The sequence below is a fragment of the Gymnoscopelus braueri genome (assembly GCF_963280865.1).
Source record: "Gymnoscopelus braueri genome assembly, chromosome: 11".
Classification (NCBI taxonomy): Eukaryota; Metazoa; Chordata; class Actinopteri; order Myctophiformes; family Myctophidae; genus Gymnoscopelus; species Gymnoscopelus braueri.
The window spans coordinates 50518146-50529940 of record NC_137613.1 but is presented as its reverse complement, the minus strand read 5'-3'; the positions used below and the strand labels follow the sequence as shown (position 1 = coordinate 50529940).

General features: G+C 49.1%; 1 pseudogene across 1 annotated transcript; it reads right to left on the bottom strand.

The window, feature by feature from the left end:
- Window positions 1-9793: 9793 nt before the first annotated feature.
- On the bottom strand, window positions 9794-10859 carry LOC308095704 (chemerin-like receptor 1; annotated as a pseudogene). The gene has a single exon. The product of its transcript is annotated as a chemerin-like receptor 1 (transcript).
- Between the last annotated feature and the right edge of the window lie 936 nt (window positions 10860-11795).

The window sequence follows — 11795 nt, the reverse complement described above, 5'->3', positions numbered from 1 at the left end:
ACGCGTGCGGGGACACCTCCCCTACAACGCCACACTCTCGGATAAGCCCGAGAGGTGTAAAGAAAAGTGTGGCGGACCGTCCAGTGAGGTCAGAGGTCAGAAAAGTGCAGTTTTCAGACAACAGTGGACACTGGACAGGCACCGGTGGACACTGCCGACACTTCTGACATACGCACGCGTGCGGGGACACCTCCCCTATAACGCCACACTCTCGGATAAGCCCGAGAGGTGTAAAGAAAAGTGTGGCGGACCGTCCAGTGAGGTCAGAGGTCAGAAAAGTGCAGTTTTCAGACAACGGTGGACACTGGACCGGCGCCGGCGGACACTGCCGACACTTCTGACATACGCACGCGTGCGGGGACACCTCCCCTACAACGCCAAACTCTCGGATAAGCCCGAGAGGTGTAAAGAAAAGTGTGGCGGACCGTCCAGTGAGGTCAGAGGTCAGAAAAGTGCAGTTTTCAGACAACGGTGGACACTGGACCGGCGCCGGCGGACACTGCCGACACTTCTGACATACGCACGCGTGCGGGGACACCTCCCCTACAACGCCGGACTCTCGGATACGCCCGAGAGGTGTAAAGAAAAGTGTGGCGGACCGTCCAGTGAGGTCAGAGGTCAGAAAAGTGCAGTTTTCAGACAACGGTGGACACTGGACCGGCGCCGGCGGACACTGCCGACACTTCTGACATACGCACGCGTGCGGGGACACCTCCCCTACAACGCCACACTCTCGGATAAGCCCGAGAGATGTAAAAAAAAGTGTGGCGGACCGTCCAGTGAGGTCAGAGGTCAGAAAAGTGCAGTTTTCAGACAACGGTGGACACTGGACCGGCGCCGGCGGACACTGCCGACACTTCTGACATACGCACGCGTGCGGGGACACCTCCCCTACAACGCCACACTCTCGGATAAGCCCGAGAGATGTAAAAAAAAGTGTGGCGGACCGTCCAGTGAGGTCAGAGGTCAGAAAAGTGCAGTTTTCAGACAACGGTGGACACTGGACCGGCGCCGGCGGACACTGCCGACACTTCTGACATACGCACGCGTGCGGGGACACCTCCCCTACAACGCCACACTCTCGGATAAGCCCGAGAGGTGTAAAAAAAAGTGTGGCGGACCGTCCAGTGAGGTCAGAAAAGTGCCGTTTTCAGACAACAGTGGACACTGGACAGGCACCGGTGCACACTGCCGACACTTCTGACATACGCACGCGTGCGGGGACACCTCCCCTACAACGCCACACTCTCGGATAAGCCCGAGAGGTGTAAAGAAAAGTGTGGCGGACCGTCCAGTGAGGTCAGAGGTCAGAAAAGTGCAGTTTTCAGACAACGGTGGACACTGGACCGGCGCCGGCGGACAATGCCGACACTTCTGACATACGCACGCGTGCGGGGACACCTCCCCTACAACGCCAGACTCTCGGATAAGCCCGAGAGGTGTAAAGAAAAGTGTGGCGGACCGTCCAGTGAGGTCAGAGGTCAGAAAAGTGCAGTTTTCAGACAACGGTGGACACTGGACCGGCGCCGGCGGACACTGCCGACACTTTTGACATACGCACGCGTGCGGGGACACCTCCCCTACAACGCCACACTCTCGGATAAGCCCGAGAGGTGTAAAGAAAAGTGTGGCGGACCGTCCAGTGAGGTCAGAGGTCAGAAAAGTGCATTTTTCAGACAATGGTGGACACTGGACCGGCGCCGGCGGACACTGCCGACACTTCTGACATACGCACGCGTGCGGGGACACCTCCCCTACAACGCCAGACTCTCGGATAAGCCCGAGAGGTGTAAAGAAAAGTGTGGCGGACCGTCCAGTGAGGTCAGAGGTCAGAAAAGTGCAGTTTTCAGACAACGGTGGACACTGGACCGGCGCCGGCGGACACTGCCGACACTTCTGACATACGCACGCGTGCGGGGACACCTCCCCTACAACGCCAGACTCTCGGATAAGCCCGAGAGGTGTAAAGAAAAGTGTGGCGGACCGTCCAGTGAGGTCAGAGGTCAGAAAAGTGCAGTTTTCAGACAACGGTGGACACTGGACCGGCGCCGGCGGACACTGCCGACACTTCTGACATACGCACGCGTGCGGGGACACCTCCCCTACAACGCCACACTCTCGGATAAGCCCGAGAGGTGTAAAAAAAAGTGTGGCGGACCGTCCAGTGAGGTCAGAGGTCAGAAAAGTGCCGTTTTCAGACAACAGTGGACACTGGACAGGCACCGGTGGACACTGCCGACACTTCTGACATACGCACGCGTGCGGGGACACCTCCCCTACAACGCCACACTCTCGGATAAGCCCGAGAGGTGTAAAGAAAAGTGTGGCGGACCGTCCAGTGAGGTCAGAGGTCAGAAAAGTGCAGTTTTCAGACAACGGTGGACACTGGACCGGCGCCGGCGGACACTGCCGACACTTCTGACATACGCACGCGTGCGGGGACACCTCCCCTACAACGCCGGACTCTCGGATACGCCCGAGAGGTGTAAAGAAAAGTGTGGCGGACCGTCCAGTGAGGTCAGAGGTCAGAAAAGTGCAGTTTTCAGACAACGGTGGACACTGGACCGGCGCCGGCGGACACTGCCGACACTTCTGACATACGCACGCGTGCGGGGACACCTCCCCTACAACGCCACACTCTCGGATAAGCCCGAGAGGTGTAAAAAAAAGTGTGGCGGACCGTCCAGTGAGGTCAGAGGTCAGAAAAGTGCCGTTTTCAGACAACAGTGGACACTGGACAGGCACCGGTGGACACTGCCGACACTTCTGACATACGCACGCGTGCGGGGACACCTCCCCTACAACGCCACACTCTCGGATAAGCCCGAGAGGTGTAAAGAAAAGTGTGGCGGATCGTCCAGTGAGGTCAGAGGTCAGAAAAGTGCAGTTTTCAGACAACGGTGGACACTGGACCGGCGCCGGCGGACACTGCCGACACTTCTGACATACGCAAGCGTGCGGGGACACCTCCCCTACAACGCCACACTCTCGGATAAGCCCGAGAGGTGTAAAGAAAAGTGTGGCGGACCGTCCAGTGAGGTCAGAGGTCAGAAAAGTGCCGTTTTCAGACAACAGTGGACACTGGACAGGCACCGGTGGACACTGCCGACACTTCTGACATACGCACGCGTGCGGGGACACCTCCCCTACAACGCCACACTCTCGGATAAGCCCGAGAGGTGTAAAGAAAAGTGTGGCGGACCGTCCAGTGAGGTCAGAGGTCAGAAAAGTGCAGTTTTCAGACAACGGTGGACACTGGACCGGCGCCGTCGGACACTGCCGACACATCTGACATACGCACGCGTGCGGGGACACCTCCCCTACAACGCCAGACTCTCGGATAAGCCCGAGAGGTGTAAAGAAAAGTGTGGCGGACCGTCCAGTGAGGTCAGAGGTCAGAAAAGTGCAGTTTTCAGACAACAGTGGACACTGGACAGGCACCGGTGGACACTGCCGACACTTCTGACATACGCACGCGTGCGGGGACACCTCCCCTACAACGCCAGACTCTCGGATAAGCCCGAGAGGTGTAAAGAAAAGTGTGGCGGACCGTCCAGTGAGGTCAGAGGTCAGAAAAGTGCAGTTTTCAGACAACGGTGGACACTGGACCGGCGCCGGCGGACACTGCCGACACTTCTGACATACGCACGCGTGCGGGGACACCTCCCCTACAACGCCGGACTCTCGGATATGCCCGAGAGGTGTAAAGAAAAGTGTGGCGGACCGTCCAGTGAGGTCAGAGGTCAGAAAAGTGCAGTTTTCAGACAACGGTGGACACTGGACCGGCGCCGGCGGACACTGCCGACACTTCTGACATACGCACGCGTGCGGGGACACCTCCCCTACAACGCCACACTCTCGGATAAGCCCGAGAGGTGTAAAAAAAAGTGTGGCGGACCGTCCAGTGAGGTCAGAGGTCAGAAAAGTGCCGTTTTCAGACAACAGTGGACACTGGACAGGCACCGGTGGACACTGCCGACACTTCTGACATACGCACGCGTGCGGGGACACCTCCCCTACAACGCCACACTCTCGGATAAGCCCGAGAGGGGTAAAGAAAAGTGTGGCGGACCGTCCAGTGAGGTCAGAGGTCAGAAAAGTGCAGTTTTCAGACAACGGTGGACACTGGACCGGCGCCGGCGGACACTGCCGACACTTCTGACATACGCACGCGTGCGGGGACACCTCCCCTACAACGCCAGACTCTCGGATAAGCCCGAGAGGTGTAAAGAAAAGTGTGGCGGACCGTCCAGTGAGGTCAGAGGTCAGAAAAGTGCAGTTTTCAGACAACAGTGGACACTGGACAGGCACCGGTGGACACTGCCGACACTTCTGACATACGCACGCGTGCGGGGACACCTCCCCTACAACGCCACACTCTCGGATAAGCCCGAGAGGTGTAAAGAAAAGTGTGGCGGACCGTCCAGTGAGGTCAGAGGTCAGAAAAGTGCAGTTTTCAGACAACGGTGGACACTGGACCGGCGCCGGCGGACACTGCCGACACTTCTGACATACGCACGCGTGCGGGGACACCTCCCCTACAACGCCACACTCTCGGATAAGCCCGAGAGGTGTAAAGAAAAGTGTGGCGGACCGTCCAGTGAGGTCAGAGGTCAGAAAAGTGCAGTTTTCAGACAACGGTGGACACTGGACCGGCGCCGGCGGACACTGCCGACACTTCTGACATACGCACGCGTGCGGGGACACCTCCCCTACAACGCCGGACTCTCGGATAAGCCCGAGAGGTGTAAAAAAAAGTGTGGCGGACCGTCCAGTGAGGTCAGAGGTCAGAAAAGTGCCGTTTTCAGACAACAGTGGACACTGGACAGGCACCGGTGGACACTGCCGACACTTCTGACATACGCACGCGTGCGGGGACACCTCCCCTACAACGCCACACTCTCGGATAAGCCCGAGAGGTGAAAAGAAAAGTGTGGCGGACCGTCCAGTGAGGTCAGAGGTCAGAAAAGTGCAGTTTTCAGACAACGGTGGACACTGGACCGGCGCCGGCGGACACTGCCGACACTTCTGACATACGCACGCGTGCGGGGACACCTCCCCTACAACGCCAGACTCTCGGATAAGCCCGAGAGGTGTAAAGAAAAGTGTGGCGGACCGTCCAGTGAGGTCAGAGGTCAGAAAAGTGCAGTTTTCAGACAACAGTGGACACTGGACAGGCACCGGTGGACACTGCCGACACTTCTGACATACGCACGCGTGCGGGGACACCTCCCCTACAACGCCACACTCTCGGATAAGCCCGAGAGGTGTAAAGAAAAGTGTGGCGGACCGTCCAGTGAGGTCAGAGGTCAGAAAAGTGCAGTTTTCAGACAACGGTGGACACTGGACCGGCGCCGGCGGACACTGCCGACACTTCTGACATACGCACGCGTGCGGGGACACCTCCCCTACAACGCCACACTCTCGGATAAGCCCGAGAGGTGTAAAGAAAAGTGTGGCGGACCGTCCAGTGAGGTCAGAGGTCAGAAAAGTGCAGTTTTCAGACAACGGTGGACACTGGACCGGCACCGGCGGACACTGCCGACACTTCTGACATACGCACGCGTGCGGGGACACCTCTATGGAATCGGATCACTGCCAATACTCCTAACTTCAAATAAAGGTTTCAGAACCTTGAAAACCTTTTTTGTAAGACTGAAAACTCGTTTCGAATCTCTGAAAAAATATTTGAATCTCTGAAAAAAGTGTTGAATCTCTGAAAAAAGTGTTGAATCTCTGGAAAAAAAGTGTTGATAGGCCGGAAAAAAAATTCAAATCTCTGAAAACATATTTTACAGTGTTTCGCCAACACATTTTCAGAGTTTCAAATTTGTCACAAACACACTTTCAGAATATGCATTTTGGCACTGTTCTACCTGGGTATTATTTTGTTTTCCATGTTTGAAACCTTGTAAACTCCTGACTTAGAATAAAGGGTTCAAAAGGTTTGAAAGGTTTGAAAACTCGTTTTGAATCTTTGAAAAAAGTGTTGATAGGCTGAAAGTGTTTCTCAAATCTCTGTAAACACATTTTACAGTGTTTCGTCAACACATTTTCAGAGTTTCAAATTGGTCACAAACACACTTTCAGACTATGCATTTTGGCACTGTTCTCCTTGGGTATTATTTTTGTTTTCCATGTTTGAAACCTTGTAAATGGGGATCGTTTTTGAAACTAGCAACTTTATTGTTGAAAGACTGGAAAAAATATTCAATGGTTAAACTTTATTTTGAAACTGTGATTCAGCGTCTCACACACACAGCAGCACACTCTCCTCAAATCTCTGAACACACACGGGCGCACACGCACGCAGCAGCAGCAGAGGCAGAGCCTCAGAGGCATGCAGGTGCTGAAACTCTGAAACATTCTACTCGAAACCTCGCAGGGAGGCGGGGGGAGCGGAGGCGGGACCAGAGGCGGGGCCGTTTGACGTCCATTCCAATCACATTTTGTATTTACTGGGCTGGGTGGGACCAACAGCGGTCGGCCAATGACTGACGCTCATAGGGGATTGTCAGACTGCTCAGCCAATGAAAACCCACAAGATAGCCTACACGTCGCTATTCAAGGATTATTATAATAATAATAATATTATCATTATTCATTGCGCACTGGTCCAATACAATACAAACCAATGCGCTGTCGCGCATATCTAAACACACCCACAGCCTGGCACACAACATTCTATCTGCTAATTCTCCAGGAATGTCTGTGATTATAATTGTCCTATTATCAGCAGATGTGAGAGTGTCAATTCCTTGTGTCAATTGCATTTACATAAGATGATAGTCTATTCAAAGAAGACAATTTGTGCCACGCAATGCCATTCGCTCCAAATGACACACTTCAGTTTTATTCATGGTTACACAGGAAATAATGAACATAATATAAAATTCTCTCAAATCAGTAACAGGTAGGTGATACATATGCCCAATATGGTTTTATTGAAAGGCAATCCAGGTACCAACACATTCGGGGAATATCTGACGGCTTGGAGCGCCTCAGTGCGGCTGCAGAGTTCATCTTGGAATTTGTCATTACAATTTTACTGTAATCCACATTCCTAAACCCCCCCCACTCCTACCTTGACACAAGGAATTGACACTCTCACATCTGCTGATAATAGGACAATTATAATCACAGACATTCCTGGAGAATTAGAAGATAGAATGTTGTGTGCCAGGCTGTGGGTGTGTTTAGATATGCGCGACAGCGCATTGGTTTGTATTGTATTGGACCAGTGCGCAATGAATAATGATAATATTATTATTATTATAATAATCCTTGAATAGCGACGTGTAGGCTATCTTGTGGGTTTTCATTGGCTGAGCAGTCTGACAATCCCCTATGAGCGTCAGTCATTGGCCGACCGCTGTTGGTCCCACCCAGCCCAGTAAATACAAAATGTGATTGGAATGGACGTCAAACGGCCCGCCTCTGGTCCCGCCTCCGCTCCCCCCCCCGCCTCCCTGCGAGGTTTCGAGTGGAATGTTTCAGAGTTTCAGCACCTGCATGCCTCTGAGGCTCTGCCTCTGCTGCTGCTGCGTGCGTGTGCGCGCGCGCGTGTGTGTTCAGAGATTTGAGGAGAGTGTGCTGCTGTGTGTGTGACGCTGAATCACAGTTTCAAAATAAAGTTTAACCATTGAATTTTTTTTCCAGTCTTTCAACAATAAAGTTGCTAGTTTCAAAAACGATCCCCATTTACAAGGTTTCAAACATGGAAAACAAAAATAATACCCAAGGAGAACAGTGCCAAAATGTATATTCTGAAAGTGTGTTTGTGACCAATTTGAAACTCTGAAAATGTGTTGACGAAACACTGTAAAATGTGTTTACAGAGATTTGAGAAACACTTTCAGCCTATCAACACTTTTTTCAAAGATTCAAAACGAGTTTTCAAACCTTTCAAACCTTTTGAACCCTTTATTTTAAGTCAGGAGTTTACAAGGTTTCAAACATGGAAAACAAAATAATACCCAGGTAGAACAGTGCCAAAATGCATATTCTGAAAGTGTGTTTGTGACAAATTTGAAACTCTGAAAATGTGTTGGCGAAACACTGTAAAATATGTTTTCAGAGATTTAAAAAAAAATTTCGGCCTATCAACACTTTTTTCAGAGATTCAACACTTTTTTCAGAGATTCAAATATTTTTTCAGAGATTCGAAACGAGTTTTCAGTCTTGCAAAAAAGGTTTTCAAGGTTCTGAAACCTTTATTTGAAGTTAGGAGTATTGGCAGTGATCCGATTCCATACATGTAGGCTAATGACTTTATTGTCTTCATATTAAATAGACCGTCTCAGACACCTCAAAGATAAATGCTTGATATAATAATGTTTGGTGTCTCACATGCACGCACGCAGGCACACACATACGTAAGCACACACATACGTAAGCACACACATACGTAAGCGCACACACACACACACACACACACACACACACACACACACACACACACACACACACACACACACACACACACACACACACACACACACACACACACACACACACACACACACACACATTTCACACAGAAGAATAAGCTGGGCGATAGGATTGCCAACCGTCCCTTGAAATATGGAATCGGCCCTTATTTGGAAACTAAAAGACTTGTCTCTTATTGAACTGATAAGGGACACACTTTGTTCCTTAATGTTTTGGGAACCAATCAATGACACACATCTTTCAAGTTCAAACAGCTCATATACATATCCTATGATGCAGGTGGTCAATAACCCTCTAGACTTGGTAAACTGGACCTGAGTTGTCAAAATTGACAGATGTACAACGTTTTGCATTGTGAGCTTGTAGATCTATTTCTGGCTAATGTTCCCCGTAGAATGTGGATGCTGGGACCCCAATAGACGCTGTAAAATACTAAGTGTAAATTTTACTCTGAGAGTGAGAGTGTACACTCTCAGAATTACAGTCCCATAAGGGTCCATTAGGACCCATGGTGGTCCCCGGACCCTAAGTTGAGAACCAGTGAAGTAAACCCAACCTGTAATAGAACAGGATCACATTCACCAGGTGTCAGATGAATATGTAATCATAATAATAATAATAATAGTTATTATTCTTGTCATTATTATTATAAAATCTTAGATCGATATAACGCTTTTTTAAGTACTCAAACTCATTTTAGGGAGGAGTGGGGTTGAAAAGAATAAACTTTTTTTAAGGAAGAAAACACTATTATATTCCAAAATTAATGTTCATGTTAATAAGTGATTGATCATGATAACAGCCAATCAGAATCATCTTTATTGTCACATCACAGGTTTACAGGTGTACAGAAGTGGCTGAAATTATTTTCTTCATACAAGCTCCAACAAAACCGTTTTCATTCTATTTTTGAATCTCTTACTGCATGTTCAATGATACATGTTCTTAAAGCATTGGGATGTCAAAGTAGCCTACCCATTTTGTGACATGGCCATTGTGTCTATATTATAATATCATGTGAAATATTTTCTATTGTCCACATTGTAATGTGTACATAATATGAGCAAGAAAATCATGTTTTTGCGATAAACAGTGACATCCTGTGGGTTAAGTGAAATTGTTCTGTGTTGTTCAGAGAGGTCCCTCAATTGTGAGATTACAATTTGGGCTAGATCGGACAATGTGATCGTGATTATTTTAGCGATTTTTATGAATTTTGGACAAAATCTGTAGGCTAGCGAAAAGTTTTTGAAGAAAAATCTAGTTAGGCAGAAATGAGCGACCTATGGGCAGTTGCTTCATTATCCCAGGAATCCAGGGAAAATACACTTTTGATTCTATTCTATACCTGTGCCTCAGACAAGGCAGTCTCTTGATTGGTGGTCCCTGGATTTGTGGAAGTGTTGGTTTGAGGCAGCTCTTCACTCAGTGAAGGCTTTCTCCAACACTTTCAGGATAGACGTGCGGAATACATCCTTGAAATCCTGACCCATGAACACGTACAACAGCGGGTTCAGGCAGCTGTTGATAAATGCCAGGCTGACAGCTACGGGTAACCAAATGCAAGTTATGCAACCAAACGGGTAGACCACATTATCCAGCATATCCAGATTCACCAACAGAATTTGTTCCATGATGTGAAAGGGGGCCCAGCACATGAAAAAAGCGGTGATAACAGCTGCTATGATTTTGAAGGGGCGACCTGAGTGTCTGGCCAGCGAGCGATTCCTTCTGAGCCGGTAGATGATGACAGAATAGCAGGAGACGATGACGGTGAAAGGGACCACGAATCCCATGAGGAAGCGAGTGATGATAAGGGCCGCAAGTCTAAACCTCCACAATCGCATCGCTGCGGGTGAACTGTAGTCATCGGTGAGTGCATAGTTGTCGTAGCACTCAATGATGTCCTTATCACGGAAGGAGGGTTGCGTGGTCTTAAAGATGAAGTAAGGGGAGCTGAAAACTAAGGCCAGAACCCACACACTCAGACTCACACAAGATGCCTTTCTAACACTGCGGTGGTTCCGGGCCCACACTGGCCACACCACACATACACATCTGTCAACACTGATGACCATCAGAATGTAGACGCTGGCAAACATGTTCGTGAGGAGAATGATAAAGTTCAGTTTGCACATGAATTTACCAAAAGGCCAGTGGAAGTCCAGAGCTGTTTGTGTGATGCTCAGGGGCAGGAACGCTGCAACGAGGAAGTCGGCCACGGCGAGGTTGAGATACCAAACAGTGTTGATGGTTTTCTTAATTTTGAAGCCCGTCACCCAGATGACAACACCGTTTCCCAAAATGCCGAGCACAAAGACCAGGCTGTAAATGACGAGGGACACGATCTTGAGGGATTTATAGAGTTCATCCTCCCAGAAAGAGCCGTTTCCACCAGACATATCCATGGTTTCATTGTGATAAACAGCAGTTGTGATCATAATCTCCATCGTCCTAAAAAGAACAAAACAAAGGTGCGTGCTTTGTTTTATCACACCATTTCTTAATTGTCTGAATGTCATCCTCCATACTGTATGGCTCAGTAAGACTCCATAAGCATTTATAATGTCCTAAATACAGTTGATGAATCATTTCACACATTGACACTTATAACCCTTAATTAAAGGGGAAGTAGGCTGATATACTTACTGTATGTTATGATAAGTGTTGATAGCTCTATATTCCCATAGCAATCATTACCTTAAACTGTCAGATAAATAAAAAAGAAGAATAGGTCTGTTTCAATGTGTTGAAGTGATGTACGCCAGAGAAGTGTCTTCTTCAAACTGTGATCAGTGAATGCTGAGGAGCTCTTATCTCTATGAAGGTCTGATGAAATGTGTGACGTCTATATTCATGTCTGTGTACTGCACAGGATTATGATGCTATCTTTAATGGCAGTTTTTCATTCTGTGGGAGGAAACTGATTACAAACAGATAAAAGAGAGAAGTATAACTCTGTTACACAAGCTGTCTATTTGATCATCAATTTCCTGTTTAAATGTGTCCAGTAGATCATATCAAGTGTACTAAAAGTAGCAATATCATTACTTAAGTAATAAGTAATTACACAAAATAGTGAATCAAATGTAACTGAAGTGTACAGAATAATGCATGAATCTCTCACATGAAAAGGAAACGGTATATATGTATAGCCTATTTGGGGGGGAACTACTTCTGACCAGGGGTGGGGGGGGGGGTTTCCCCCCCTGGTCAGAGGTAGTTCCCACGGCTATGGGTGCTGGCATAGGTTAGACTGCCTGGGTCCTCCGCATTTCCTGGTTAACGTTGGGTAGGGCTGGTTGTGTTTGTGTGTCTGTGCGTATCGTCAAGAAACGCAAGTG